This window comes from Oncorhynchus nerka, linkage group LG20, assembly GCF_034236695.1.
Source record: "Oncorhynchus nerka isolate Pitt River linkage group LG20, Oner_Uvic_2.0, whole genome shotgun sequence".
Taxonomy (NCBI): domain Eukaryota; kingdom Metazoa; phylum Chordata; class Actinopteri; order Salmoniformes; family Salmonidae; genus Oncorhynchus; species Oncorhynchus nerka.
Genome location: NC_088415.1, coordinates 88,896,481 through 88,923,288, shown reverse-complemented (window position 1 = coordinate 88,923,288; position 26,808 = coordinate 88,896,481). Strand labels below are relative to the sequence as shown.

Below are 26,808 nucleotides of genomic sequence, written 5' to 3'. Positions count from 1 at the left end.
CCCCGGATTATCACCTTTTTCTTCACTACCCCATGTACTTCACACACACCTATGCTTTGTTAGGACCTTAGAGAGACCCTTTCCCGAAGGCTAAATCGGTCTCAAGTCAGAGTAATCAATTTAAATATCCGTCATTCACACTTGGCCCTGCCTAATACATCACGTTCGCATCAGTGTAACCCGCCACACTCAATGCATAGGCAGAGCCAATGATTCGTGGGCAGACGATAGAATTTAGGCCAACTATTCTGCCTCAGCAGATAGATGATGCCTCAATATTCTCAACTTTATTGACCGGTCTAATAGTCAGGTAACACTAGGTTACAGTACTATTTCCCAGCACAATGACACACTGGTGGCAGTCTAGACATTCCCTGTTGTATTGACAGTGTCAAACAAAGGTCATGTTACATGTGTGTGTGTCTCTCTCTCTTCTGTCAAAAAAGGAGCGGACCTAATGGGAACACGTCTCATTAGTCCTGCACCCTTAACTCAAGTTCTGCCCTCAACTACGCTGAGTACAGAACGAGCTAGAGAGTTAGACGACACGTCCAACAGGTAGAATCGGATAAAAGGAGACGGTGACGACCACGACGCAGCTGCACAAATATCCTCTACCCCAGTTCCTCTGAAAAGTGCCGTAGATGCCGCTACTCCACGAGTGGAGTGGGCTCTTACGCCATGAGGCATTGGTCGCCCTGCCGCCTCATAAGCCGTCTCAATGCCTTCGCAAAGCCAATAAGACAGCCGCTGTTTTGAAAGTGGTCTACCCAGTGCGTTAGCACCGTGACACACAAACAACTGAGGTGATGACCTAATCATCGCCGTGCGCTGCACGTAGCATGCCAAGGCGCGCACAGGCGATGGAAGTCTCTCCTCTCTCCGCTCCTCATGAGGAGGGGGGGAGAAAGGCCATAGCTCAACAGTCTGCGACCTGTGAGCTCTTAATAACATTCGGCGTAAATGCCGGGTTAGGACGTAACACAGCTCTGCTCAAGTCGCCGTTTATGGCAAGGCAGTCGGGTCTCGTCGAAAGAGCACACAAATCACTGACACGCTTGGCTGTAGTCAAGGCAAGCAACAGTGCCGTCTTCAGAGACAACATCTTGAGGGGAATTTGATTCAATGGTTCGAACGGCGTCACAGAGCAGAGCGCCTCGAGTACCAAAGTTAAATCCCACTGTGGTAGCGTGGCTCTAGCCATTGGCCTAAGCCGCCGCGTCCCCAATAGAAACCGTTTCACTAGAGGGTGACTGAAAACAGTGTCTCTGTCAAACCCCTCATGACAAGCTGAAATCGCTGCCGCGAACACTTTAATGGTGGCGGGTGAGCGCTGCTTGTCAAACATGAACTGTAGGAAAGAGAACACTCTCAACCTGACAGCACACGGGATCCACATTCTCTGTGGCGCACCATTGTGAAAACATGTTCCATCTACTGGCATAAGTCCTGTATGGTTCTGATTACCGACTCAGATAACCCACGGCGCTCTAACCTGTCCCTCTCAGGAGCCAGACCTTCAGTGGCTGGCCGATTAGAGGCAAATGCTCTATCATGCCTGCCGCCTGAGACATCGCGTCCTGTCGATGTGGAATTGGCCATGATGGTGCAATCGACATTTGAATCATCTCCGCGTACCACGGAGCCCCTGGGCGGTCGGGGGCTATCAATATGATTGACAGCCCTCCTGTTCTCACACGGGCTAGCAGTGGGAGATTGCAGGACAGCGGTGGAAATGCGTACAGGAGAACCTCCGGCCACTGGTGCGCAAAAGCGTCTATCCCTAGTGGCGGTTCGTCCTGGGCTCGTAGAGAAAACCATAGGGGACATTGCACGTTCACACGTGACGCGAACAGGTCCACCTCGGCTCTCCCGAACCGTTCCCATATTTGGAGAACAACATCGGGGTGCAGACGCCACTCGTCGTCTCGGGGACCCCCTCGAGACATGAGGTCTGCTCCGATATTCTGACAGCCTGGAATGTGCGCTGCTGTCAACGAGCGAAGGTGCTCGTGAGCCCACAGCCACAATTCCTCCGCCAACCGGTGGAGTGCAGGAGACCTGACTCCCCCTTGGCGATTTTATATAGGCTACTGTCGTTCTGTTGTCTGACCAAACCAGCACGTCGTGTCCCCGTAGGGTGGACACGAAGTGGGTCAGAACCAGTAGAACCGTTTTCAATTCCAGGAGGTTGATGTGACGTCCCGATTGGGACCACACACCTCCGACTGCCCGAGCCTGACATGTCCCTCCCCATCCAGTCAGACAAGCGTCTGTGTACACTGGAATGTGGGATGACACCCTGCCTATTGCGACCCCTTGTGCCATTACGCACGGGTCTCTCCAATAGTTCAGGTCCGCTCTGAGCGAGAGGGGAACTGTCAACAACCAACGACGGTGCCTCACTGGGTCCAGTCGTAGTTGAGCAAACCATCGCTGTGTTTTGCGCATGTGCAAAAGTCCCAGCGGAACCACGGAGTGGGCAGACGACACGAGACCCAAAAGTGTCATGACTGAATGCGCCGTCACCATGTGATTCGGATAAAACCTTCTCAGGGCTAACAACAAGGCAGCCCGTCGAGGATCCGAAATTCGCGCCCTCATAGTCAGTGTCTATCTGTAATCCCAGATAGACAATCTGTTGACTGGGCCAAGGCGCACTCTTTTTCCAATTCACAGCGAACCCCAGACGCGTGAGGTGAATCACTGTCTGTGTCGTGTGTGATCGCCAGCTCTGCTGACGAGGCCAAAACCAGTAGGTCGTCTAGGTAGGCTAAAAGCCTTATCCCCTGACGGCGCGACAGCCCCAATGCCGCCTCCACACATTTGGAAAACGTGCGAGGTGCCAGGGCGTACCCAAATGGCATTCTCGCATACTCGTACGCCACCCCTTGAAAGGCGAAACGCAGAAACTTCCTGTGGCGCGGAAGTACCGGCACATGAAAGTATGCGTCCTTTAGATCTATGCTTACACAAAAGTCTCTGTTAATACATTCCAGTAGACGTTTTGTCGTGAGCATTCGGAAAGGTCGTTTGGCTACGCTCTCGTTGAGAGTGCGTAAATCCAATATTGCCCCCCGTCTTTTTTGGCACTAGGAAATAGGGCGACAATAGCCCGCTGTTCCTTTGCTCCTGGGGAACTACTGTGACCGCCTCCTTCGCCAAAAGTTCCGTAATCTCTTTCACAAGAGCGGCTACTTTCTCTGGCGTCTTCATCACAGTCTCCACCACACCCGAGAACGGGGGTGGAGTTTGATGGAATTGAATGGCATAACCCTTCTCCAACTTAGCCAGGAGGAGAGGGTGCAGCTTCGCTGCCACTCCCAATAGTGCTCTGAGAGCGCGAAGCTGTGGTACAGACAGTAGGAAGGACCTGTAATTCCTCTATAGCCCAAGCCGCTGCTGTCTCCCAACACTGAAGTGGTGGAACAGCCCAAGGTGGGCCCCCTACGAAGGGGGGAGGGAACACTAGCACGTTCTGTGAGAATCGGGGGCGCCGACACTTCGGTTATGCATGTAACCTTGTGGTTCCAGCCCTCCGTGAACTCAGCACGGGTCTGCGCTACACTAATTGAGGCGCCGGCCTGACTGCTTCATCGGCCTACTATGGGGCTGTGTACGCAGGCTGCTATTAAAACTCCTATCTACTTCACTCCTCAGAGTGTGTAGTGTTGGGTTTTTATGAGGTAAAGCATGACGGCTCATTTACAAGTGTCCGTCTTGCTTTCCCTTGTCATTCCCACTCACAACGGCCCTCTGTGTGTGCTCCAGCTCCGCAATGGGCTGAGCTGCACACAGAGTGGTGAGAGGAAGAGAGAGCGAGGAGGAATCTGAGCGGTCTCAGTTTTGTTTTGGAAAAGAGGTTCTCTTGTGACAAAGTCAGATGGAACACATTCTTTATTAAACACAGACACAACAACTCCTCCATCCCTTTGCAGGGGCGGGGGATGAACAGTGGGCGCCATCACAAGAAGTGCAGCGCTCTCTCCCCCTCGTCCCGTCATGGCCGTCGCCTCTTCTGACTGCCTCTCGGCTGCCAGGGCGACGAAATAAACGGGGTCTCTCGTCGGTTTCACCGCCGCCTTCTCTGGTGCTGCCGGAGGGGCAGGGCCCGCTCTAGGTACTCCAGGTGCGGCTGCTCGACGGGCTCTCCGTCTGACCGTAGACCCTGGTCTACTGGAGACGGTGGAGCGATGGGGATCTTTCGTAGCTGTTCTAGACCCTCCTGCCAGAGGCAGGTGTCTCGCCAGCTGCTTTCTCTCCTCAAGCTTCCCAAAATGCGCCGTCGCATCAGTGACGGCGGCTCCAAAGAGACCGCTGTCAGAGATGGGGGCGTTCAATAGGGCGGCTTTGTCGGTCTCCTTCATAGCCGTCAAAGACAGCCAGAGGTGTCGTTCCATTACCACCGAAGTGGCCATAGATCTCCCCGCACATACAGCCGATGCCTGTGTGAGATGGAGAATGGCGCCGGAAATCTTCGACGCTTCCTACAGCCCCTCTCTACCCGTGGTCAGACGGGATAGAGAGGCTGCCAAGAGGGCAATATTATTCGCTGCTGCTACAGCCTGTGTACTAAGAACAAAGGACTTCCCAGCCAGCTGTGCTGTGAGACGGTCCTTAGTCGTTGGTAATGTGGGTCTCTTGGCAGACGGCCAAGAGCTCGAACCTGGCACGAGGTACGCAGCTAGGGCGGCCTCGAGCTTAGGGATCTCTTGAGGCCGTTGTCTGGCAACGTTAGTGAATGGAATATACGCCTTCACCGGCGCTCTGGCCGTCAAAGGCGTTTCCCATGCACCCTCCACATATTTGGCGAGCGAGGGCATGGTCGGTGCCAAAAGTACCGCTGCCCATCTTGGTCTGGAATAGGGGCCGCCCACCATTAAATCCACTTCCGAAACGGAGGGAATGGGGGGCAGTGTAATTTCCAGCCTGCTTCGCAGCCCGCTCAATGAGCCCTGTAAAATCAGAGCGCAGAGAGGCTACTGCGTAGGAGGGGGTTGCTGAAAATTCAGAGCCAGTCTCGTCCTCGCCTAAGGATGAGAAAATCACCTCACTCTCCCTGGGGAGGGGGTTCTCTTCAGCCTCGGTCGGTAGACTGGATTTTATCGGAGAATAATCCAGACACTTCCCAACGTCCTCATCCTCTCTAAAGGCGCTGTCATCATATGACACCTCAGAGTCTGAGGCTATCATAGACATCGCGTCCTCGAGAGGGAAAACCTCATTGAAAAATGCCCATCGCTGTTTCCTCTCCTTTAAAGAAAGGAGTGAACAGCTAGCGCATTCCGGAGTATCTGTGAGGCCGCCCCTAGGGTGCTTTGAACCTAAGCACACAAAACAAAGTTCGTGCTGGTCCAAAGCCGCCATAGTGGAGCAGCGACACTGAGCTCTTAAAAGAGCTTTTGGGGGTGGAAAAGTGCTCATTGAAGGACGACGTCGACAACAGGATATCGACGACGGGTTCGTCCTGAGATTCTTTTCTCTTCTAGGCTTCTTCAGTCCAGTCCTGTCGCTGAAGATAATGGGAGGCTGATTGAGGGGAAGCGTCCCCTTATATAGGGACACCTGTACTCCTATTGGCTGTAGGTGTGTGCATCATTTTTTTTCTCAGGCTATTCGCTGCCTAGGCAGCGGGGTAAACCACTAGGAGCAGAGCTCCCCTATGGGGCGGAGCTCCATGATGTAGAACCACTACTCTACCAGTCAGAGTCAACGTAGTGCATTTGGAAGTATTGAGACCCCTTCCCTTTTTCCACATGCTATTTAAGGTCCAAGAACAGTGACCTCCATTCTTAAATGGATGAAGTTTGGAACCACCAATACTCTTCTTAGAGCTGGCTCCCTGGCCAAACTGAGCAATTGGGGGAGAAGAGTCTTGGTCAGTGAGGTGATCAAGAACCCGCTGGTCACTCTTGACAGAGCTCCTCTGTAGAGATGGTTGTCCTTCTGAAAGGTTCTCTAATGTCTGCAGCACTCAATCAAGCCTTTATGGTAGTGGCCAGATGGAAGCCACTCAGTAAGGCACATGACAGCCTGCTTGGAGTTTGCCAACCGGCACCTGAAGTACTCAGACCATGAGAAACAAGATTCTCTGGTTTGATTAAACCAAGATGGAACTCTTTGACCTGAATGGCAAGCTTCACGTCTGGAGGAAACCTGGCACCATCAAAATGGTGAAGCGTGGTGGCAGCATCATGGTGTGGGGAGCCAAGACAAGGCAGGAGTGGCTTCGGGACAAGTCCCTGAATATCCTTGAGTGGCCCAGCCAGAACCTGGACTTGAACCCGATCAAACCCCTCTGGAGAGACCTGAAAATAGCTGTGCAGCAACACTCCCCATCGAACTTGGCAGAGCTTGAAAGGGTCGACAGAGAATAATCGGAGAAACTCCCCAAATATAGGTGTGCCAAGCTTGTAGCGTCATTCCCAAGAAGACTCAAGGCTGTAATGGCTACCAAAGGTGCTTCAACAAAGTACTGAGTAAAGCGTCTAAATAACTTTTTATTTAACCAGGTAGGCAGTTGAGAACAAGTTCATTTACAACTGCGACCTGGCCAAGAAAGCAAAGCAGTGCGACAAGTTACACATGGAATAAATAAACAGTCAATAATACAATAGGAAGTCTGGTGGGCTGTGTACAGGTGCCGCGATCGGTAAGCTGCTCAGATAGCTGATGCTTAAAGATAGTGAGGGAGAAGTCCAGCTATAGCGATTTTTGCAATTCGTTCCAGTCATTGGCAGCCAAGAACTGGAACGAAATGTGGCCAAATGAGGTGTTGGCTTTGGGGAGGACCACCTACTGGAGCGTGTGCTACGGGTTGGTGTTATGGTGACCAGTGAGCTGAGAAGGCTGAGCTTTACCTAGCAAAGACTTATAGATGACCTGGAGCCAGTGGATCTGGCGAATATATGTTACGAGGGCCGGCCAGCCGAGTAGGGCATACAGGTCGCAGTGGTGGGTGGTATATAGGCCTTTGGTGACAAAACGTATGGCACTGTGATAAACTGCATTCAGTTTGCGGAGTAGAGTGTTGGAGGCTACTTTGTAAATGACATCGCCGAAGTCAAGGATCGGTAGGGTAGTCAGTTTTACGAAGGAATGTTTGGCAGTGTGAGAAGTAGGCTTTGTTGCAAAATGGGAGGCCGATTTTAGATTAAATTTTGGATTGGAGATGCTTAATGTGAGTCTGGAAAGACCTTTTACAGTCTAGCTAGACATCCAGGTATTTGTAGTTGTCCACATTCTAAATCGGAACCGTCCAGAGTAGTGATGCTAGTCGGGCAGGCGGCGCGATCGGTTGAAAAGCATGCATTTAGTTTTACTAGCGTTTAAGAGAAGTTGGAGGCCACGGAAGGAGTGTTATATGGCATTGAAGCCCGTTTGGAGACTTAAGTGTCCAAAAAAGGGGTAGATGTATGCACAATGGTGTCGTCTGCGTCAAGGTGGATTAGGGTATCACCCGCAGCAAGTGCGACATCAATGATATACAGAGAAAAGTCGGCCCTCCGATTTGATGCACTGAACTCTGACAATTTGTTGAACCAGGCGCGTCAGTCAGAAGCCAAGGCTATCGAGTCTCCCTAAAAGAATACGTTGATTGATAGAGTTGAATGCCTTGGCCAGGTCGACGAAGACTGCTGCACAGTACTGTATTTTATCGATGGCGGTTATGATATCGGTTAGTACCTTGAGCATGGCTGAAGTGCACCTGTGACCAGCTCGGAAACTGGATAGCGCAGCGGAGTAGGTACGGTGGGATTCGATATAGTCAGTGATCTGTTAACTTGGCTTTCAAAGACTTTAGAAAGGCAGGATGGATATAGGTCTAAAAGTTTGAGTCTAGAATGTCACCACATTTGAAGAGGGATGACCGCGGAAGCTTTCCAATGTTTAGGCATCTCGGACGATACAAAAGAGGTTGAACAGACTGATAATAGGGGTTGCAACAATGGCGGCGGATCATTTTAGAAAGGGGGTCCAGATTGTCTAGCCCAGCTGATTTGTACGGGTCCAGATTTTGCAGTTCATGTAAATGGAATGTGCAATTTATAATCCTGTTTTTGCTTTGTCAGTGTGTGTAGATTGTTTTTCTCTCAATGTAATACATTTTAGAATTAGGCTCTAATGTGAAGGGGTCTAAATGCACTATATTGATAAGTCACCTTGTACAATCTTTTCAGCCATATAGTTAAATTCGGAAATGGAGAGTTTAAACAAAGTCAGATGGGTGTTAAAAAGCAAGAATTGTCACAAGAAGATAATGGTGGCGAGACCAAGGGGTGTTAATCATCTACATAAAGGGGATTGACCATGTGTGTAATTTGAAGGCGGTAACCTCTAAAGCCTAGGGTCTGTGTCACGAACCGGCTCAAAGCCCGTAACAAAGGGAGACAACGTGGAGATAAGGAGTAGCAAAATATATATTTATTAACTAAAGCAACTAAGTATAATATACAATGGTGGGTGTAATCAGTAATCAGTAGTGTAAGTGAGTGTTTTGCATGCATGAATGTGATAATGCAGGGTGTTGAAAGGTGCCAAAGCAAACAAACAAAAGGCCACCAAGAATCACAACACAATCTACAAAAGGTGTCTGCATGGAGAGAGTCTCCTCCATGAATGTGGAAGAGGTCTATTTATCCTGGGAGACACCTGGCCAGGTGTTTCCCATGTAGCTGACGACCCCTCAACTCCGCCCACCGGCATCCTAATAAGGAAACAAGAACAAAGACAGAATACGGCAGACAGAGTGGGAGGGTCGTCACATCTGTGACAAGAAAATTCAGTCCTTCTTTGGAATTGCTCAGCTTCTGTTACTCTTGTAATAAAGTATATTTGAATTCACAAGTTCTGTTACCTGAGAAATATTTGATTCAATATTTCCATGACAGTCCTCAGCCAATCCGGTACACAAGGGAGGTAGTCCGACAGTCCAGATCACAATGGGAAGTCTCTCAGATACTGCTCTCTTATTCCGCTCTTTGCTCTCTCCTACTCTGCGGGTTAGTTTGGCTGGCTAACTTTTTAGCTTCAAACGGAAGAGAGCGTATACAGTCGTGACAAAGTTGAGAATGATATTAATTTCCACAAAGTTTGTTACTTCAGTGTCTTTTGATATTTGTTAGATGCTACTATGAAATACTGAAGTATAATTACAAGCATTCCATAAGTGTCAAAGGCTTTTGACGCAAAGTCAGCGTTGACCCTTTTTCAAGACCTCCGCAATCCGCACTGGCATGCTGTCAAATAACTTCTGGGCCACATTCTGACTGATGGCTGCCCAAGCTTGCACAATCAATGCTTGGGGCTAAAATGTTCTAGCTCTACCCTTAGACTTGGCAGTGACGTAGTGTCCCCTTGAGTGACAGAACACTGAGCCAATCAAGCAGCAACGCTCTGTATTTTCAGTTGGCTTGCTCCACCATCACAGACGACACTGAGCTAGGCTGAAACGCCTGCATTTTGGAGCTGCCTTATTGAAGAAAACAAATAGACCATGTTAATGGGGCTTTAACTCAATTTTCATGTTTTATTTTATTTAACCTTTTTATTTAACCAGGTAGGCATGTTGAGAACAAGTTCTGTTACATAAAGCAAAGCAGTTAGACACACAACAAACAGTTACATGTTACACGTGGAATAAACAGTAGAAAAAGTCTATATACAGTGTGTGCAAATGAGGTAAGGGAGGTACGGTACGGCAAATAGGCCATGGTGGCGAAGTAATTACAATATAGCAATTAAACACTGGGGTGATGTGCAGAAGATGAATGTGCAAGTAGAGCTACTAGGGTGCAAAGGAGCAAGATGAATAAATACATACAGTATGGGGATGAGGTAGTTGGCTGGGCTATTTACAGGTGCAGTGCTCTGTAAGCTGCTCTGACAGCTGGTGCTTAAAGCTAGTGAGGGAGATATGAGGCTTCAGTGATTTTTGCAGTTCGTTCCAGTGATTGGCAGCAGAGAACTGGAAGGATAGGCGGCCAAAGGAGAAATTGGCTTTGGGGTTGACTCAGGAGATATACCTGCTGGGGCACGTGCTATGGGTGGGTGCTGCTATGGTGACCAGTGAGCTGAGACAAGACTGAGCTTTACCTAGCAGACTTGTAAATAACCTGGAGCCAGTGGGTTTGGCGACGAGTATGAAGCGAGGGCCAGCAAATGAGGGCTTACAGGTCACAATGGTGTAGTATATGGGGCTTTGGTGACAAACGGATGGCCTTGTGATAGACCGCATCCAATTCTTTGAGTAGAGTGTTGGGAGGCTTTTGTAAATGACATCGGTAGGGTGGTCAGTTTTTGAGGGCAAGTTTGGCAGCATGAGTGAAGGATGCTTTGTTGCGAAATGGAAGCCGATTCTAGATTTAATTTTGGATTGGAGATGCTTATTGTGAGTCGAAGGAGAGTTTACAGTCTAGCCAGACACCTAGGTAGTTGTCCACATTCTAAGTCAGAACCGTCCGGAGTAGTAATGCTGGACTGGAGGGCAGTTGCGGGCAGCGATCGGTTGAAGAGCATGCATTTAGTTTTACTTGCATTTAACAGCAGGTGGAGGCAACGGAAGGAGAGTTATGGCATTGAAGCTCGTCTGGAGGTTAGGTAAGTGTCCAAAGAAGGGCCAGAAGTATACAGAATTGTGTCGTCTGCGTAGAGGTGGATCAAGAGCGACATTTGACGTATACAGAGAAGAGTTTGCCTGAGATTTCAACCCTGTGGCACCCCCATAGACTGCCAGAGGTACAGACATCAGGCCCTCCGATTTGACACACTGAACTATCTGAGAAATAGTTGGTGATCTAGGCGAGGCAGTCATTCGAGAAACCAAGGCTGTTTAGTCTGCCGATAAGAATGTGGTGAGTGACAGTCGAAAGCCTTGGCCAGGTCGACGAATACGGCTGCATAGTAATGTCTCTTATCGATGGCGTTTATGATATCATTTAGGACCTTGAGCGTGGCTGAGGTGCACCCATGACCAGCTCAAACCAGATTGCATAGCGGAGAAGGTACGGTGGGATTCGCAATTGTCGGTAATCTGTTTGTTAACTTGGCTTTCGAAGACCTTGGAAAGGCAGGGGAGGCTGGATATAGGTCTGTAGCAGTTTGGGTCTAGAGTGTCTCCCCCTTTTGAAGCGAGGGATGACTGCGGCAACTTTCCAATCTTTGGGAATCTCAGGCGATATGAATGAGGTTGAACAGGCTAATAGGGGTTGCTACAATTTCGGCATAATTTTAGAAAGTCCAGATTATCTAGCCCAGCTGATTTGTAGGGGTCAAGATTTTGCAGCTCCTTCATAACATCAGCTATCTGGATTCAGGTGAAGGAGAAACGGGGGAGGCTTGGATGAGTTGATGTGGGGGATGCCGGGCAGTTGACCGGGGTAGGGATTGCCAGGTGGAAAGCATGGCCAGCCAAAGAAAAATGCTAATTGAAATTGTGGATTTATCGGTGGTGAGTGTTTCCTAGCCTCAGTGCAGTGGGCAGCTGGTAGGAGGTGCTCTTATTCTCCATGGACTTTAAAGTGCCCCAGAACTTTGTGCTACAGGATGCGAATTTCTGTTAGGAAAGCTCAGGCTAGCTTTTTCAAACTGCCTGTTTATATTGGTTCCTAAAGTCCCCTGAATAGTGGAAAAACTCAGCAAAAAAGAAACATCCTCTCACTGTCCACTTTATTTTCAGCAAACTTAACATGTGTAAATATTTGTATGAACATATGATTCAACAGACATAAACTGAACACGTTCCACAGACATGTGACTAACAGAAATTGAATGTGTCCCTGAACAAAGGTGTCAAAATTTAAGTCAGTATCTGGTGTGGCCACCAGCTGCATATCCTCACGGATTGCCCCAAATTTGCCCGTTCTTGCTGTGAGATGTTACCCCACTCTTCCACCAAGGCACCTGCAAGTTCTTCAACATTTCTGGGGGAATGGCCCTAGCCCTCACCTTCCAATCAAACAGGTCCCAGACGTGCTCAATGGGATTGAGATCCGGGCTCTTCGCTGGCCAAAGCAGAACACTGACATTCCTGACTTGCAGGAAATCACGCACAGAATGAGCAGTATGGCTGGTGGCATTGTCATGCTGGAGGGTCATGTCAGGATGAGCACCACGTAAGGGAGGAGGATGTCTTCCCTGTAACGCACAGCGTTGAGATTGGGGCAGTGTGTCATTGCAGGCAGACCATGACAGACCCTCCACCTCCAAATCGAGAGTTGTTGCCATCCTGTACATGTCCTGCAGGTGTGAGGTTTGGATGTACCAATCCTGTACAGGTGTTACACGTGGTCTGCCACTGTCCGTCCTGTCTCCCTGTAGCACTGTCTTAGGTGTCTCACAGTACGGACATTGCACACATCTGCAGTCCTCATGCCTCCTTGAAGCCGAAGGCACGTTCATGCAGATGAGCAGGGACCCTGGGCGTCTTTCTTTTGGTGTTTTTCAGAGTCAGAAAGGCCTCTTCAGTGTCCTAAGTTTTTCATAATTGTGACCTTAATTGCCTACCGTCTGTAAGCTGTTAGTGTCTTAATGACCGTTCCACAGGTGCGTATTCGTTAATGGTTCATTGAACAAGCATGGGAAACAGTGTTTAAACCCTCTACAATGATCTGTGAAGATATTTGGATCATACTGGAGTAAAGTAAAGATGTGTTAATAGAACGTGAAAGTCAGTGTTGGGTTTTAAATATACTTAAGTATCAAAATGTGAAAGTTAAAGGATAAATCATTTCAAATTATATTATGCAAACTAGAAGGCAAGATTTTTAAAAATTTACAGATAGCCAGAAGCACAGTCAACCACTCAGACATAATTTACAAACAAAGCATTTGTGTGTAGTGAGTCCCCCAGATCAGAGGCAGTAGGAATGACCCAGGGATGTTCTCTTGATAAGTGCATAATTAACTTTTTCCTGTCCTGCTAAGCACTCAAAATGTAACCACAACTTTTGGGTGTCGGGGAAAATGTATGGAGTAAAAACTACATTATTTTCTTTAGGAATGTAGTAAAGTAAAAGTTGTCAAATAAATACCCCAAAAAACAACTTCCAAGTATTTTTACACCAGATTTACCTTAGCTGATGTGGCTGACCAGGTTCTCGCTCATATGGCGCTCCGCATTAGGGCAACCAGTAGAGTCCAGGACAATGGCAGAGTGGGTCCTGCGATTGACATACTAAATGCAACCGGTAATACCAAGTCAGTATATCAAAATGGCCTCAATCATAACATATATTCAAGTGTAGTACTGTCTAATCTCTCTCTAAATGGTCCATCTTGTGCAGTTTACCAAGAGTATCCAGTGGTAGTTTGCCACATTGCAAGCTCCAATCAAGCAACTGTGCTGCTTGATTGGAGCTTGCAATGTAGTAGGAAAAAATGCTGAATGTAACAGTCACATTCCATTTACTCTTCTCCAATTCATCATCCCTGCTGGAGTGTTTCTCAGACACTGTTGTAATTGGTCACCCTATTGAATAATGGTGACTGGCCTGCATTTTGTGCTCACAGATATACATAAAACCCATGAGGACCACATGGCTTAGTAAAATGGTCAACATTTTGACATACCAAAATAAGACAATCTAGGAACAAATAAGACAGACCTGTTGATCAACGGTAGATTGTTCTTCCTGGCGTTTGGCGGCTGTCTGGACATGCTCCTTGGTGGTACACTTATGGCCAAAGCGTTTTGCTCCCAGATTCCTTGTCCTCAGCTTTATTGGCATAGCACTGTCCACACTTCTGCCAATGGCCAGTACAGCTGCCAGTCGGTGGACACCTCTGGACACTGTCCGATGCAGAGCAGGAGTAAGTCTCTGTTGGCAGCAGAGTAATGACGTGCTGCTTGTCTGAGAATCTCTGGTAGAGGGAGGATTTCATCCTTTTGCCACAATCATCCCGGCCAAGTCCTCCACTCCAGTTTCTGCCATGTCAAAATTTCCCGTGCCACACAGGACTGGATGCCTTCCGCGAAGGAAACCATGTCGTCCTCCGTGGTAGGGGAAACTGATGGGCATTCGCCTGGAAAATTGCTCATGGCACTCAGGGGTCAGGTGGAAATTCCCTAGGCTACAGTTGCCCCCCCAGCACTTCCCCCAAGGCATTGGTTTGGAGTTGGATGAGTAGATAAACCAATTTATCTACTCTGACCTTTTTCCAACCAACCAATGCCTTGAGGACAGCATTGAAGCTCTGAGCAGTTGTTGGTAATTCCGTCTGACTGGATGCCCAAGCTGTTTAGCACACAATGTGCGCACCTGTCCATGGCGTCGGACAGCGACTGATGGAAATAAGCCTCAATCGGGGCTCCAGTGGACACACACTCTCCAGTGTGCATTCGTAGTCACTCATTGATGGCCTGCTAGTTATCGACCACAGCTTGGGAACCCTCTGACCCCATCTTATGCTTCACATTGTTTGAGATGTGGTTCCAGCAATTGACAATCCTGGCTTGCGGCAGCACAGACTGGATTACTCCCTCAACCGCCGCGTCACGGCCTGTGCAGAAGATTGCTGTTGACAGTTGGGGAAGGAGTGAAAGGATGGTGCGAAATAACTGATTTTCCATGTGCCTGAAGGACTGGTGCCTCTTGAAACGCTACGTGACGGAGAACAAGGGGTGAAACATAATTGCCCAGGTCAAACGTGGTGTCATAGTGAAAAGCATTTGCTTTTAATGACTGCCTTGGCCTCGTCAACCATTTCTGGTGCTGCCACCACCAGAAGGGTTGTGGGTCGAGTCTCCATATGGGGTGACAAATCCGGAGACGTCCAAAACAGTGACGTCTCTTGCTTGACGAATTGTGTTCTTTACTTGTGCCAAGTTGCGAGGTTGGTACACTGGCATGAATGATGCATTTGGGGGTGGTGGTGGGTTATTGGTCATGAGTATACTTTGCCAGGTGTTTCAGTCTTTCGCCTGGACATTTCATCTATAATTGAGGGAGCCGATCGGATGAAACCTCTTGCTTGCTTCTGTGGGGGACAGCTGGAACCAAAGTAGTGTATTAGCACAGTATGATGCTGATGCAGCAAATCATACTCCCTTTTTTGGAGCCCTGGTGCTTCCTTCCCTGCGTAGTACCGCACCCTTAGTTTTGGTGAACAGCGAGAAAGACTGGGATCCCTTTTGAATCCATTGCTTTTGCTCCGCCTTCCAGTCCTCACATGAGGAACTACCCGCAAACATTGTCTCCAGGCTTTGGGTGGGATACGTTAGCGGGATCAACCGTTAATTTCAGTTGCCTGTGCTGGTGTTCAAGGCAGCAGGCATGTGGTGTATACTTGCTGAGGTATTGATTGGGGGACCCGGGGTAGTGATGGGGCAATCTGGGAGACGAGGGGGGGGGGGTTGCGTAGAGTCGACAATGATAGCTGCGGGGTGTTTGACCTTTCCAGTTCAATGACCAGCACAGAAAATAAACAATTTTCCTGATGGTAGCCCGCTGCTGTAACTTTGTCTGAGAGGCCTAGTCTTTTTAACAACTGAGGCAATGTCATTAAAAGTTGGGGCCCTCTTTTTTTGGCATTCTGATAAGGAAAATTACTTTGGGGAAAGTATGGCGACGACAAGTTTTTTTCCAGACAGTTACCGGCTAACTATATAGAAAAATGACCCCTAGTGCTTCAAAGCGTTGACCAAGCCAGATTGGGGTCCATTCAGAATTGAATTCAGACCGGTTTACATAATACATCAGTTATATCAGTTACTTAATTTCGAATGGAAATAATCAGTATGCAGAATTTGACATGGGTTGACAAAAAATTAACCATATCCCCCGTAATCAATGATAATTTTTAAGTACATGACTTGCACAATCATGGGTTACTTCCAGGGAGGTTGTGTGGGAGCAAACCATTAAAGCTCAGCATTGCATGTAGATAGGTTTGGCTGCTAGGCTAAAGTAGCAAGGACATGCACATTAAACTGGGGAGAAGATGATATCCAGGCCATATGACACCCAGACCATACTCTATTTTTATAGGAATACATTAACCAGGACCATACATGCATTCATGACAGCTGAACGTGCTGTGGTCAGCAGGGTACAGGAAGAAAGATGTAGGCAAGATAACTGATGACTAACACGTAAAACATAGGCATGCAATACATACATTATTTTTAGAACATGGAAAGGGTTCTGCCATCGTTGTAACCAAAAGCAGATACTAAGGGGGAGTGACTTTATTTACATATGTGATGTACCCCAATACTATGTATGTATAAAAGCAAAGCCAGTGTTAAGAAGCGGCGGCTTTTCCCGCGGACCAGCACGGCTTTAATAATGTAAGGGTTTTCCTGTGGTGAAGGAGAAGCGGACCAAAAAGCAGCATGGTGGTTATTCATGTTCTTTAATTTATAAAGAAACTACACATGAGAACTAACAAAAACAACAAACGTGAGAAAGGTGAGAATCTGGTGCAAACACAGAGACAGTAACAATCACCCACAAACACACAGTGAAACCCAGGGTACCTAAGTATGATTCTCAATCAGAGACAACTAATGACACCTGCCTCTGAGAACCATACTAGGCCGAAACATAGAAATACTCAAATCATAGACTGCCCACCCAACTCACGCCCTGACCATACTAACTAATACAAAACACAGGAAATAAAGGTCAGAACGTGACAGTACCCCCCCCCCCCCAAAGGTGCGGACTCCGGCCGCAAAACCTTGACCTATAGGGGAGGGTCTGGGTGGGCGTCTGTCCGCGGTGGCGGTTCTGGCGCGGGACGCGGACCCCACTTCACCATTGTCTTAGTCCGCCTCCGTGACTTTCTCACCATGGCAACCCCTCTCAATGACCCCACTGGACAGAGGGGCAGGGGCTCGGGACAGAGGGGCAGGGGCTCGGGACAGAGGGCAGGGGCTCGGGACAGAGGGGCAGGGGCTCGGGACAGAGGGGCAGGGGCTCGGGACAGAGGGGCAGGGGCTCGGGACAGAGGGGCAGGGGCTCGGGACAGAGGGGCAGGGGCTCGGGACAGAGGGGCAGGGGCTCGGGACAGAGGGGCAGGGGCTCGGGACAGAGGGGCAGGGGCTCGGGACAGAGGGGCAGGGGCTCGGGACAGAGGGGCAGGGGCTCGGGACAGAGGGGCAGGGGCTCGGGGCTCGGGACAGAGGGGCAGGGGCTCGGGACAGAGGGGCAGGGGCTCGGGACAGAGGGGCAGGGGCTCGGGACAGAGGCTCGGGACAGAGGGGCTCTGGCGCCTCTGGGCTGAGGGGCTCTGGCGCCTCTGGGCTGAGGGGCTCTGGCGCCTCAGACTCCGGCAGCGGCGCCGGACAGGCGGGACGCTCCGGCAGCGGCGCCGGACAGGCGGGACGCTCCGGCAGCGGCGCCGGACAGGCGGGGCGGGAGGCTCTGGCAGTGCTGGACTGAAGCTCTGGCGCCTCTGGACTGAGGAGCGGGAGCTCTGGCGGCGCCGGGCAGACTGGCGGCGCCGGGCAGACTGGCGGCACTGGCGAGGAAGGCTCTGGCAGTGCTGAACTGAGAAGCTCTGGCGCCTCTGGACTGAGGAGCGGGAGCTCTGGCAGCGCCGGACAGGAGGGAACACCTGTGTTGATGGGACGGAGAGACAGCCTGGTGCGGGGTGCCGGCACTGGTGGTACCGGGCTGGGGACACACACACTACACCAAATCAACTGCTCCCTCTCTTCGCACTCCCCCAATTCTATTAACACCTCGAGTGTCTCCTCATCTCCCATCCGTTCACTCTCATCCATTCTGTCCAATAACTCCTAGACCCTCTCAGACTCAGCCCTCAGCTTCGCCGACAGCTCGGATAACATCCATGGCTCCTTTCGGTAAACAGGGGGAGTTGGCTCAGGTCTGGCTCCTGACTCTGCCACACTCTCCCTGTGCCTCCCCCAAGAAATTTTTGGGGGTGCGTCTCGGGCTTCCAGCCGCTCTGCCGTGCTAGCTCCTCATAATGCCGCCTCTCTGCCTTCGCTGCCTCCAGCTCGGCTTTGGGGCGGCAATATTCCCCTGGCTCTGCCCAGGGTCCTTTCCCGTCAAGGATCTCCTCCCAAGTCCATCTCTCCAAATAGTGCAGCCTCTCCCGCTGCTGCTGCTCCTGCTGCCTCTGTTGACTCTCCTGCTGCTGCCTCTGTTGACTCTCCTGCTGCTGCCTCTGTTGACTCTCCTGCTGCTGCCTCTGTTGACTCTCCTGCTGCTGCCTCTGTTGACTCTCCTGCTGCTGTTGCTGCTGCCTTTGCTGCTGCTGCTTCTCCTGCTGCTGCTGTTGCCTCTGTTTACCACGCCGCTTGGTCCTTGGTTGGTGGGTGATTCTGTAAGGGTTTTCCTGTGGTGAAGGAGAAGCGGACCAAAAAGCAGCATGGTGGTTATTCATGTTCTTTAATTTATAAAGAAACTACACATGAGAACTAACAAAAACAACAAACGTGAGAACCTAAAACAGTCCTATCTGGTGCAAACACAGAGACAGGAACAATCACCCACAAACACACAGTGAAACCCAGGCTACCTAAGTATGATTCTCAATCAGAGACAACTAATGACACCTGCCTCTGATTGAGAACCATACTAGGCCGAAACAGAAATACTCAAATCATAGAAAAACAGACTGCCCACCCAACTCACGCCCTGACCATACTAACTAATTACAAAACACAGGAAATAAAGGTCAGAACGTGACAAATAACCTGTATTAAAGTCTACATTGAATTCAACAGTTTCTTCTGAGAGTATTATATTTCTATAGACAGTATTATATTTCTGTAACAATTATCTACGACAGTTGGAATTGCGCTATTACTCAAAACCAGTGGGCTGCAGGCATAATCGACATAAGCAGTAGCTAGGGGTCCACCGACCATTAAATAAATAAACAGTGGTGAATTTTACTATTACAACAAAACGCAAGGGGAAATTTAGTTATTTGGTTGTCCAGCAATTGGTTAGCAAATGGGTTGTCACATACACATGTTATTGCAGGTGCAGCAAAATGTTGATTATTAATTCCTAACAATACAAAAAAAAACAATCCTAAAAATGTACAGTGGAAGTTTACATACACCTTAGCCAAATACATGTAAACTCCGTTTTTAAATTTTTATTAAGTTTGACAGACAGACAGTAAATAATATACTCAACTAGAAGAAAAAAAATACCATACTTTAGACAAGTTAAACATACCAGGCAGAAGGCTAGAGGTTAAAGGGCAATCTATAGTACAGGGACAGAGCAAACACCTCCCCATTGTTCCTGTAAACAGTCAAGGGATAAGGGTGGAGAAATGCAACCACTCAGAGTCATGGCCACAGACCTACCATCCACTGGACAGAAAAAGTTTACAATGCTTTAAAATTAAAATTAAAAATGATTATTCATGTAGGCGTGATTTTTTTTTTTTAAATAACGGGGAAAAACAAGCTCACACTTCAGTCTCTGCCCGAGCAAGATGAACAAGGCATCTGCGGATCACAATCAATAAGCACATGGACCTTAACCTCATAGTCCGCCCCATCCCGCATGCGGTATCGTTACTACAGCCTCAAGCTCATTACCATAACGCAACGTTAGCGATCTCTAAAAATCGCAAATGAAATGAAATAAATATGCCTGCTCTCAAGCTTATCCTTTTCTTAACAATGCTGTCGTCTCAGATTTTCAAAATATGCTTTTGAACCAGAGAAAATCAATAATTTGTGTAAGAGTGGTGATAGCTAGCTTAGCATTTAGCGTTAGCATTTAGCACGCAACATATTCACAAAAACCAGCCAAGGAATCAAATAAAATAATTTACCTTTGAAGAACTTCAGATGTTTCAATGAGGAGACTCTGTTACATAGCAGATGTCCAGTTTTTCCTGAAAGATTCTTGTGTAGGACACATCGTTCCCTTTTGTTACTATGCATTTGGCTACCGAAACTAACCGAAAATTCAGTCACCTACATGTCGAACTTTTTTCCGAATTAACTCCATAATATCGACTGAAACATGGAAAACGTTGTTTGAATCAATCCTGAAGGTGGTTTGGCATATCTCTCCATTGAAAGCACCGTCCTTGAAGCCTGCTTTGTTGTCTGATTCGAATGGAAAAATACTGGGAGCTGACTTTTGCGCACCAAATGCCATGCAGACACCAAGCGGGACACTTGGCAATTGTAGTCTCTTATGGTCAATCTTCCAATGATATGCCTACAAATACGTCACAATGCTGCAGAGACCTTGGGGAAACAAGATAAAGTGTCCGTTTATTCCTGTCGCATTCACAGCCATATAAGGCGATCATGGAAAACGTAGCCTCAAAAATCCTGTTCATTTCCTGGTCGGTCATACATCTTGGTTTTGCCCGAAGCATTTGTTCTAAGGGACTCTCAGTGAAAATCTTTGCAGTTCTGGAAACGTAAGAGTCTCTTCTTTCCAAAACTATCAATTCCAAGCATATTCGAGCATCTTTTCGTGACAAAATATTGCGCTTAAAACAGGCACGTCTTTTTATCCAAAAATGAAATACTGCCCCTAGAGTACTAACAGGTTAATGGACCTTAATGCCCCCCCCAGCAACAACACAGAGGCTCCTCCAACCCTTAAGTCACAGACTTATTTTAGTATTAATTGGAATGCCATCAGAGGATGGACTGTTTAAAGTAAGACCGGAATGGAGCCCAAGCCTCAAACAGTTTGGGGTTCCCACGTGAATTTAATTAAAACATTTCTAGTTTCAGAGAGCACAACACATCCCTCACCCAATATTTATAAGATGGGGGAGCTGCCATCTTCCAGTTCTGTAGTATTAGCCGTCTAGCTAAAAGAGTTGTATAAGCAACAGTGTCCGACTGGATTCTTGATAGGGGGGGTACCCATGGGCAGTACTCCAAAAAGGGCTGTAAGGGGAGACGGATCTATAACAGTGTCATATATATCAGAGAAACGTTTATGACAGCCCCAAAACATATGCAACAGTGTGGCTGGTTCCACTTTACATCTGACATAGGTAGGATCAAAATCAGAGAATATTCTTCCAAGTTTGGCCCCCGACCAGTGGATACGGTGAACCACCTTGAATTGAATGAGGCTGTGTCTAGTGCTAAAAGAGGACGAGTGCACCCTGTGCAGCACAGATTCCCAGGCGTCTTCCCCAAGTTCCTCCCCCAAATCCTTTTCCCATCGAGTCTTTAAAGGCACCAAAGAAGGGTTCTGCGAGTCATGAATGATTGCATATACATCTGAAATTGCGCCCCCTAGGAAGCTTGTTCAGCTCCAAGATGCTCTCTATAGCTGTATTCGCAGGCCTATTGGGAAATCCAGGTGTGTTAACCCTGACAAAGTTTCTAGTCTGGAGATAGCGGAAAAAGTGGGATTGGGGGAGATTGAACTTTTCCTGCAGCTGAGAAAAAGAGGCAAATGTATCATCAAAGAACAATCGGGCTAGCGAGGAGAGGCCTAGTGAATGCCAAAAGCCCCATCATTCAAAGTTGGAGGAATTAAAATGTTCTGATTGATTGGGCCTGAGAGTGAAAAGCCTCGGAGGCTAAACGGAACTGATTCCAAATTTTAAGAGACTGCTTTACAATTGGGTTGACACACCTTTTGCCTAGGGACACTGGGAGAGACGAGCACCGCACAGAGGAAAGTGCTGCAGGTTTACACGATTCAGACTCCATCTGGACCCAGAGTGGTCTAGGGCCAGTAGGATCAGTCTGCAGCCAGTACAGAACGGCTCTGAAATTTGCAACCCAGTAATGTGTCTGATAATTTGGTAGAGCTAAACCCCCCAATGACCTAGGCTTCTGTAAATGTTTTCTACCAATCCGTGGTACCTTGCCATCCCAAATAAAATGCATGAATGTTTGATCCAGTGAAATAAAAAAAGATTTTGGAATAAAAATGGGTAAACATTGAAATAAATATAAAAATTTGGGCAACACATTCATTTTAATGACATTAATCCTTCCGATAAGAGAAAGGGGTAGCGAATTCCAAAAAGTAAAAGATTGTTTCAATCTGTCTACTAGAGCAACAAAGTTTTCCTGAAACAAATTTGAATATTTCCATGTCACTTTTACTCCCAAGTAAGTGAATTGATCCCGGACAATCCTAAACTGAGAACTTGTGAAAGAGCACTTTAAAGCAGCCTTGTTTACCGGAAAAAGCTCACTCTTGCCTAGATTCAGCTTGTACCCTGAGATTGATCCAAACTTTTTAAGAACAGATGGGGCACGTGGCAATGAGGTATCGGGGTTGGAGATAAACAAAAGGAGGTTGTCAGCATATAGCGAGACTTTCTGCTCCCAGCCCGCCCTGATTATGCCTTGAATGGCATCATTAGAGTGTAGTGCAATGGCGAGAGGCTCGATTGCCAAAGCAAACAACAAGGGGGAGAGTGGGCAACCCTGTCTGGATCCGCGGTGCAAGGGAAAATAGTCAGAGGACAAGTTATTAGTGTTGATAAAAGGATATTAGAAGGGTGAGCCGGTTAAGGATCGATTCAGACCAGGTGTTAAAATTGTACGACAAGCGACAGTTTATTTCAGAGGGAGAATATCTGGTACACGTAAATACGGCTCTTCCGTTAGTTCGTGTGGAACGGCAGGCAGAGAGAGCGTAAACAGTCAGCACAGCTCTTATATACGTCACAGAAAGTAGGTTGACCCTAGGAAGATCGGATCTCCGGATTGGTTCAGCTGGTTGTAGTCTGTAGTCTTCCGCCATTGGCTCAGTTGTCTGTCCGTCATCGTAGGATCTTCTTCGGGCACAGTGTTCGGTTAAAAATAAAAGGAGATTATGTGTGTAATGTGGGAGCTATCCTGTGGGGGACCCCACAGGCTTTACTGTGAGTTGTAGCCATGTAATTAGCAGTAAGTTAGTCACTTGCATACGAAATAGCAATTCCTTACATTAGTCCGTACCGAAGCCATGGGGCCAAAGCCAAATCTATAAAGGGCAGCTGTTAGGTAATCTCACTCAACGCGGTCAAACACTTTTTCGGCATCAAGTGAGACCACCACCTCCGGGTCCGACGCTGGGGAGTACAGTATATTCATAAGGCGCCTAATATTGAAAAATAAAAATAAATAAATAAAAATAAAATAAATTCCTATTTCTCACAAAGCCAGTCTGGTCAGAGTATTACTTGGTGCAGCAAGCCTTCCATACGGATGGCTAAAAGCTTAGCTAGGATTTTGTAATCACAGTTTAAAAGCGAGATTGGGCGATAGGATCCACATTCCAGGGGGTCTTTGTTTTTCTTTAGTAGTAATGAAATTGAAGCCTGATAAAGACTAGGCGGTAGCTTTGAAGTATTGAGGCACTCTGCAAATAGTCGAGACAAGAATGGGCAAAGCAGACCAGAAAACGTCCTGTAAAATTCGGTTGGAAAACCGTCCGGACCCGGTGATTTACCACTTTTCATTGCGGACACTGCTGTTACAATCTCCTCAAGCGTAAATTCTTCTTCTAGACAGTCATGGGACTCTGTATCAATTGAAGGCATATTCAAGCCATTAAAGGAGTCAATCAGCAAGGGGTCTTGAGGGGATTCAGAGGTGTATAGCGCAGAGTAAAATTGTTTAAATTGATCATTGATCTCTTTATGTATAACTGTAGTGGCACCAGACGGGGTCCTTATTTGTGGGATTAAATGTGAGGCCGCAGATTTACGGATCTGATGCGCAAGGAGTTTACTGGCCTTGTCGCCTTGTTCATAGACTTTGTATCGAGCTCGCAAGAGTAACTGTTCAGCTTGCCTGGTAGAAAGCTCATCAAATTCATATTGGAGTAGTTGGCGCTCTTTATGCAGATCAGAGGTAGGATCCGTAGCATACTTCTCATCCAGTGTGGCTATGGACACGCTCAGGTCCCGAAGTCGCTGGGAGCGAACTCTGTTTTGGTTGGCTGTATAAGAAATCATTTGGCCACGTAGGTATGCTTTGAGAGACTCCCATATGGTAGAGCAGGACATACCTGGTGTTGAATTAGTTTCTAGGAATAAGGTGATTTCAGAATAAATTAAATTGACAAACTCCTTATCTGAGAGTAAAATAGGGTTGAGACGCCATTGATAACACATAGGAGGTCGCTGGGGAAACTCTAGTTCAAGCACTAATGGTGAATGGTCAGGGATAACAATACTCTCGTAAGTACACCGCCGAAGGTTAGGCAGAAGTTTTTTTGTCCAAAAAGAAGTAATCAATCCGGGAGTATGTTTGATGAACATGAGAATAAAAGGAATACTGTCTATCTGCAGGATGTAGGAAACGCCAGGCCTCAAACATAGCATATTTCTGAAGAAAGGATTGAATAAGTAGGGCACATTTAGATGGGCCTGTATTTGTTTGAGGACTTGTCAAGAACTGGGGACATTTTACAGTTGAAATCCCCCCTAAAATCAACAAATGAGAATCTAAATTGGGAATAGCAGACAAAGGAAGAAATTAAACTTGTGTCATCCCAATTGGGAGCATAAACACTAGCCAAAACAAGAGGGGTAGAAAACAGTTCACCGGTTACTATGACGTATCGTCCCTTAGGATCGGGAGTAGCTTTATCAACCAGAATAGCAGCACCTCTTGATTTACTATGAAAGTTTGAGTGGAACACTTGACCAACCCAGTCCTTACGCATCCTAAAATGCTCACCAGTCCTCAAGTGAGTCTCTTGTAGAAATGCAATATTTGCATTCAAACCCTTTAAGTGTGTCAACACCCTCTTGCGCTTCACCGGGTTGTTAACCCCTTTGGTATTCCAAGAAATGTACTTGATCGTATTATTTCGGCCCCTCTGGGCATTCCAGTTATTCAACCCTGTCATTAGAGCATAGAATGGAAAAGCAATGAGTGCCCAAAACCCCCAGAATAACTTGTCTCAGAGTAATAATGTACGGTGGTAAATGTTTGGAAAAAGTACAGAAAAAAACTGAAAAAAACTAAAAAGACAGAATGACAACATTAGAACTGAACAATTCAACCTGCCCCCCCTCCCCCCATCCCTGACAATACCTCCCCAAACAAGGTACAAGCCTAAATAGAACATGTTCTCTTCGCACAGTATGTCTGTGAGTGCGGTCTTAAACGCTAGTAAAAACAAATGCATGCTTTTCAACCCGCCCGCCCGACTAGCATCACCACCCTGGACGGTTCCGACCTAGAATATGTGGACAACAAAAATACCTAGGTGTCTGGCTAGACTGTAAACTCTCCTTCCAGACACATATTAAACATCTCCGATCCAAAATTAAATCTAGACTCTGCTTTCTATTTCGCAACAAAGCCTCCTTCACTCGCGCCGCCAAACTTACCCTAGTGAAACTGACTATCCTACCGATCTTCGGCAATGTCATCTACAAAATAGCTTCCAACACTCTACTCAGCAAACTGGATGCAGTCTATCACAGTGCCATCTGTTTTGTTACCAAATCACCTTTCACCACTGCGACCTGTATGCTCTAGTCGGCTGGCCCTCATCTATAAGTCTATGCTAGGTAAAGCTCCGCCTTATCTCAGTTCACTGGTCACGATAACAACACCCACCCGTAGCACATGTTCCAGCAGGTATATCTCACTGATCAAAGCCAACACCTTCCAGTTCTCTGCTGCCAGTGACTGGAACAAATTGCCAAAGTTGGAGACTTATTTCCCTCAACAACTTTAAACATCAACTATCTGAGCAGCTAACCAATCACTGAAGCTGTAAATAGCCCACCCAATCTACCTACCTCATACCATACTGTTCTGCTCTTTTGCACACCAGTATCTCTACTTGCACATTTATCACTCCAATGTTAATCTGCTAAATTGTAATTATTCGCTCCTATGGCCTATTTTTTGCCTACCTCATGCCTTTTTGCACACACTGTATATAGACTTTATTTTCTCTACTGTGTCATTGGCTTGTTTGTTTACTCCATGTGTAACTCTTGTCTGTCACACTGCTTTGCTTTATCTTGGCCAGGTCGCAGTTGCAAATGAGAACTTGTTCTCAACTAGCCTACCTGCTAAAAATAAAATATGACTTATGTCAGAGGCACACACACAGTGGACAAGGTGAGCGGCCAGCTGCAGCTTTCCGCATGCGCAATTTCATTTGCAGTGTACAAGGAGGGGTGAACATCTCCTTCTCTGACTGCAGTGCGAGGACTGGGCCACCTGTGTGCTTTGGTACGGGGTTTGGGCTCACGGCAGCACCCGCTGCTTGTTGAGAAGAGTAAGAACGATACATGCTTTTACTGCAGTCGCTAGATTTGTCGCTAGTCGATTTTATTGAAAATGTCGCTAGAGATCTGAATACTCGCTAAATATAGCGACAAAGTTGCTAAGTTAGCAACACTGCGTTCACACTCTCTTACAGTTCATTTATTTATTGCTAAAGCACGATTTTCAAAACAGGGCCTGTGTTTTCAAAACACTACACACCAATTAGCACAACCACACACCCAATTAGCAAAACACGACAGATCCTTTGCAAAATTAAACACTCTTGTAAAAACTATACATTTATTTTTAAAAACCACACTTTGTTACCATATGAAACACACGTTTCACATTACTATACTCTGTTTGCACGAGTTACACTCTGCTGTGATAAACCTAAACCACTTTTAGCACTTCTACTTCCCTATGATTAGAGCAGGTTACTATCAACAAAGTACAAATAATGTAAATTCACCAAACACTACACAAGACCAATGTTGCAGACTGAAGAAACTCATTTATTTCTCAACACGCCCAAAATGTTGACATGGAGATTCATAATACTGTAACCAAACGTCACTTTACGTATTGTAAGTTTAAAATATATATATTTTTAAACTAGATATTGTCTCTTCGCCTAGCTGGATCTG

General features: G+C 47.3%; 1 pseudogene; it reads right to left on the bottom strand.

Annotated features, from left to right (window-relative positions):
• Window positions 1-1,490: 1,490 nt before the first annotated feature.
• On the bottom strand, window positions 1,491-2,511 carry LOC135563120 (uncharacterized; annotated as a pseudogene).
• Between the last annotated feature and the right edge of the window lie 24,297 nt (window positions 2,512-26,808).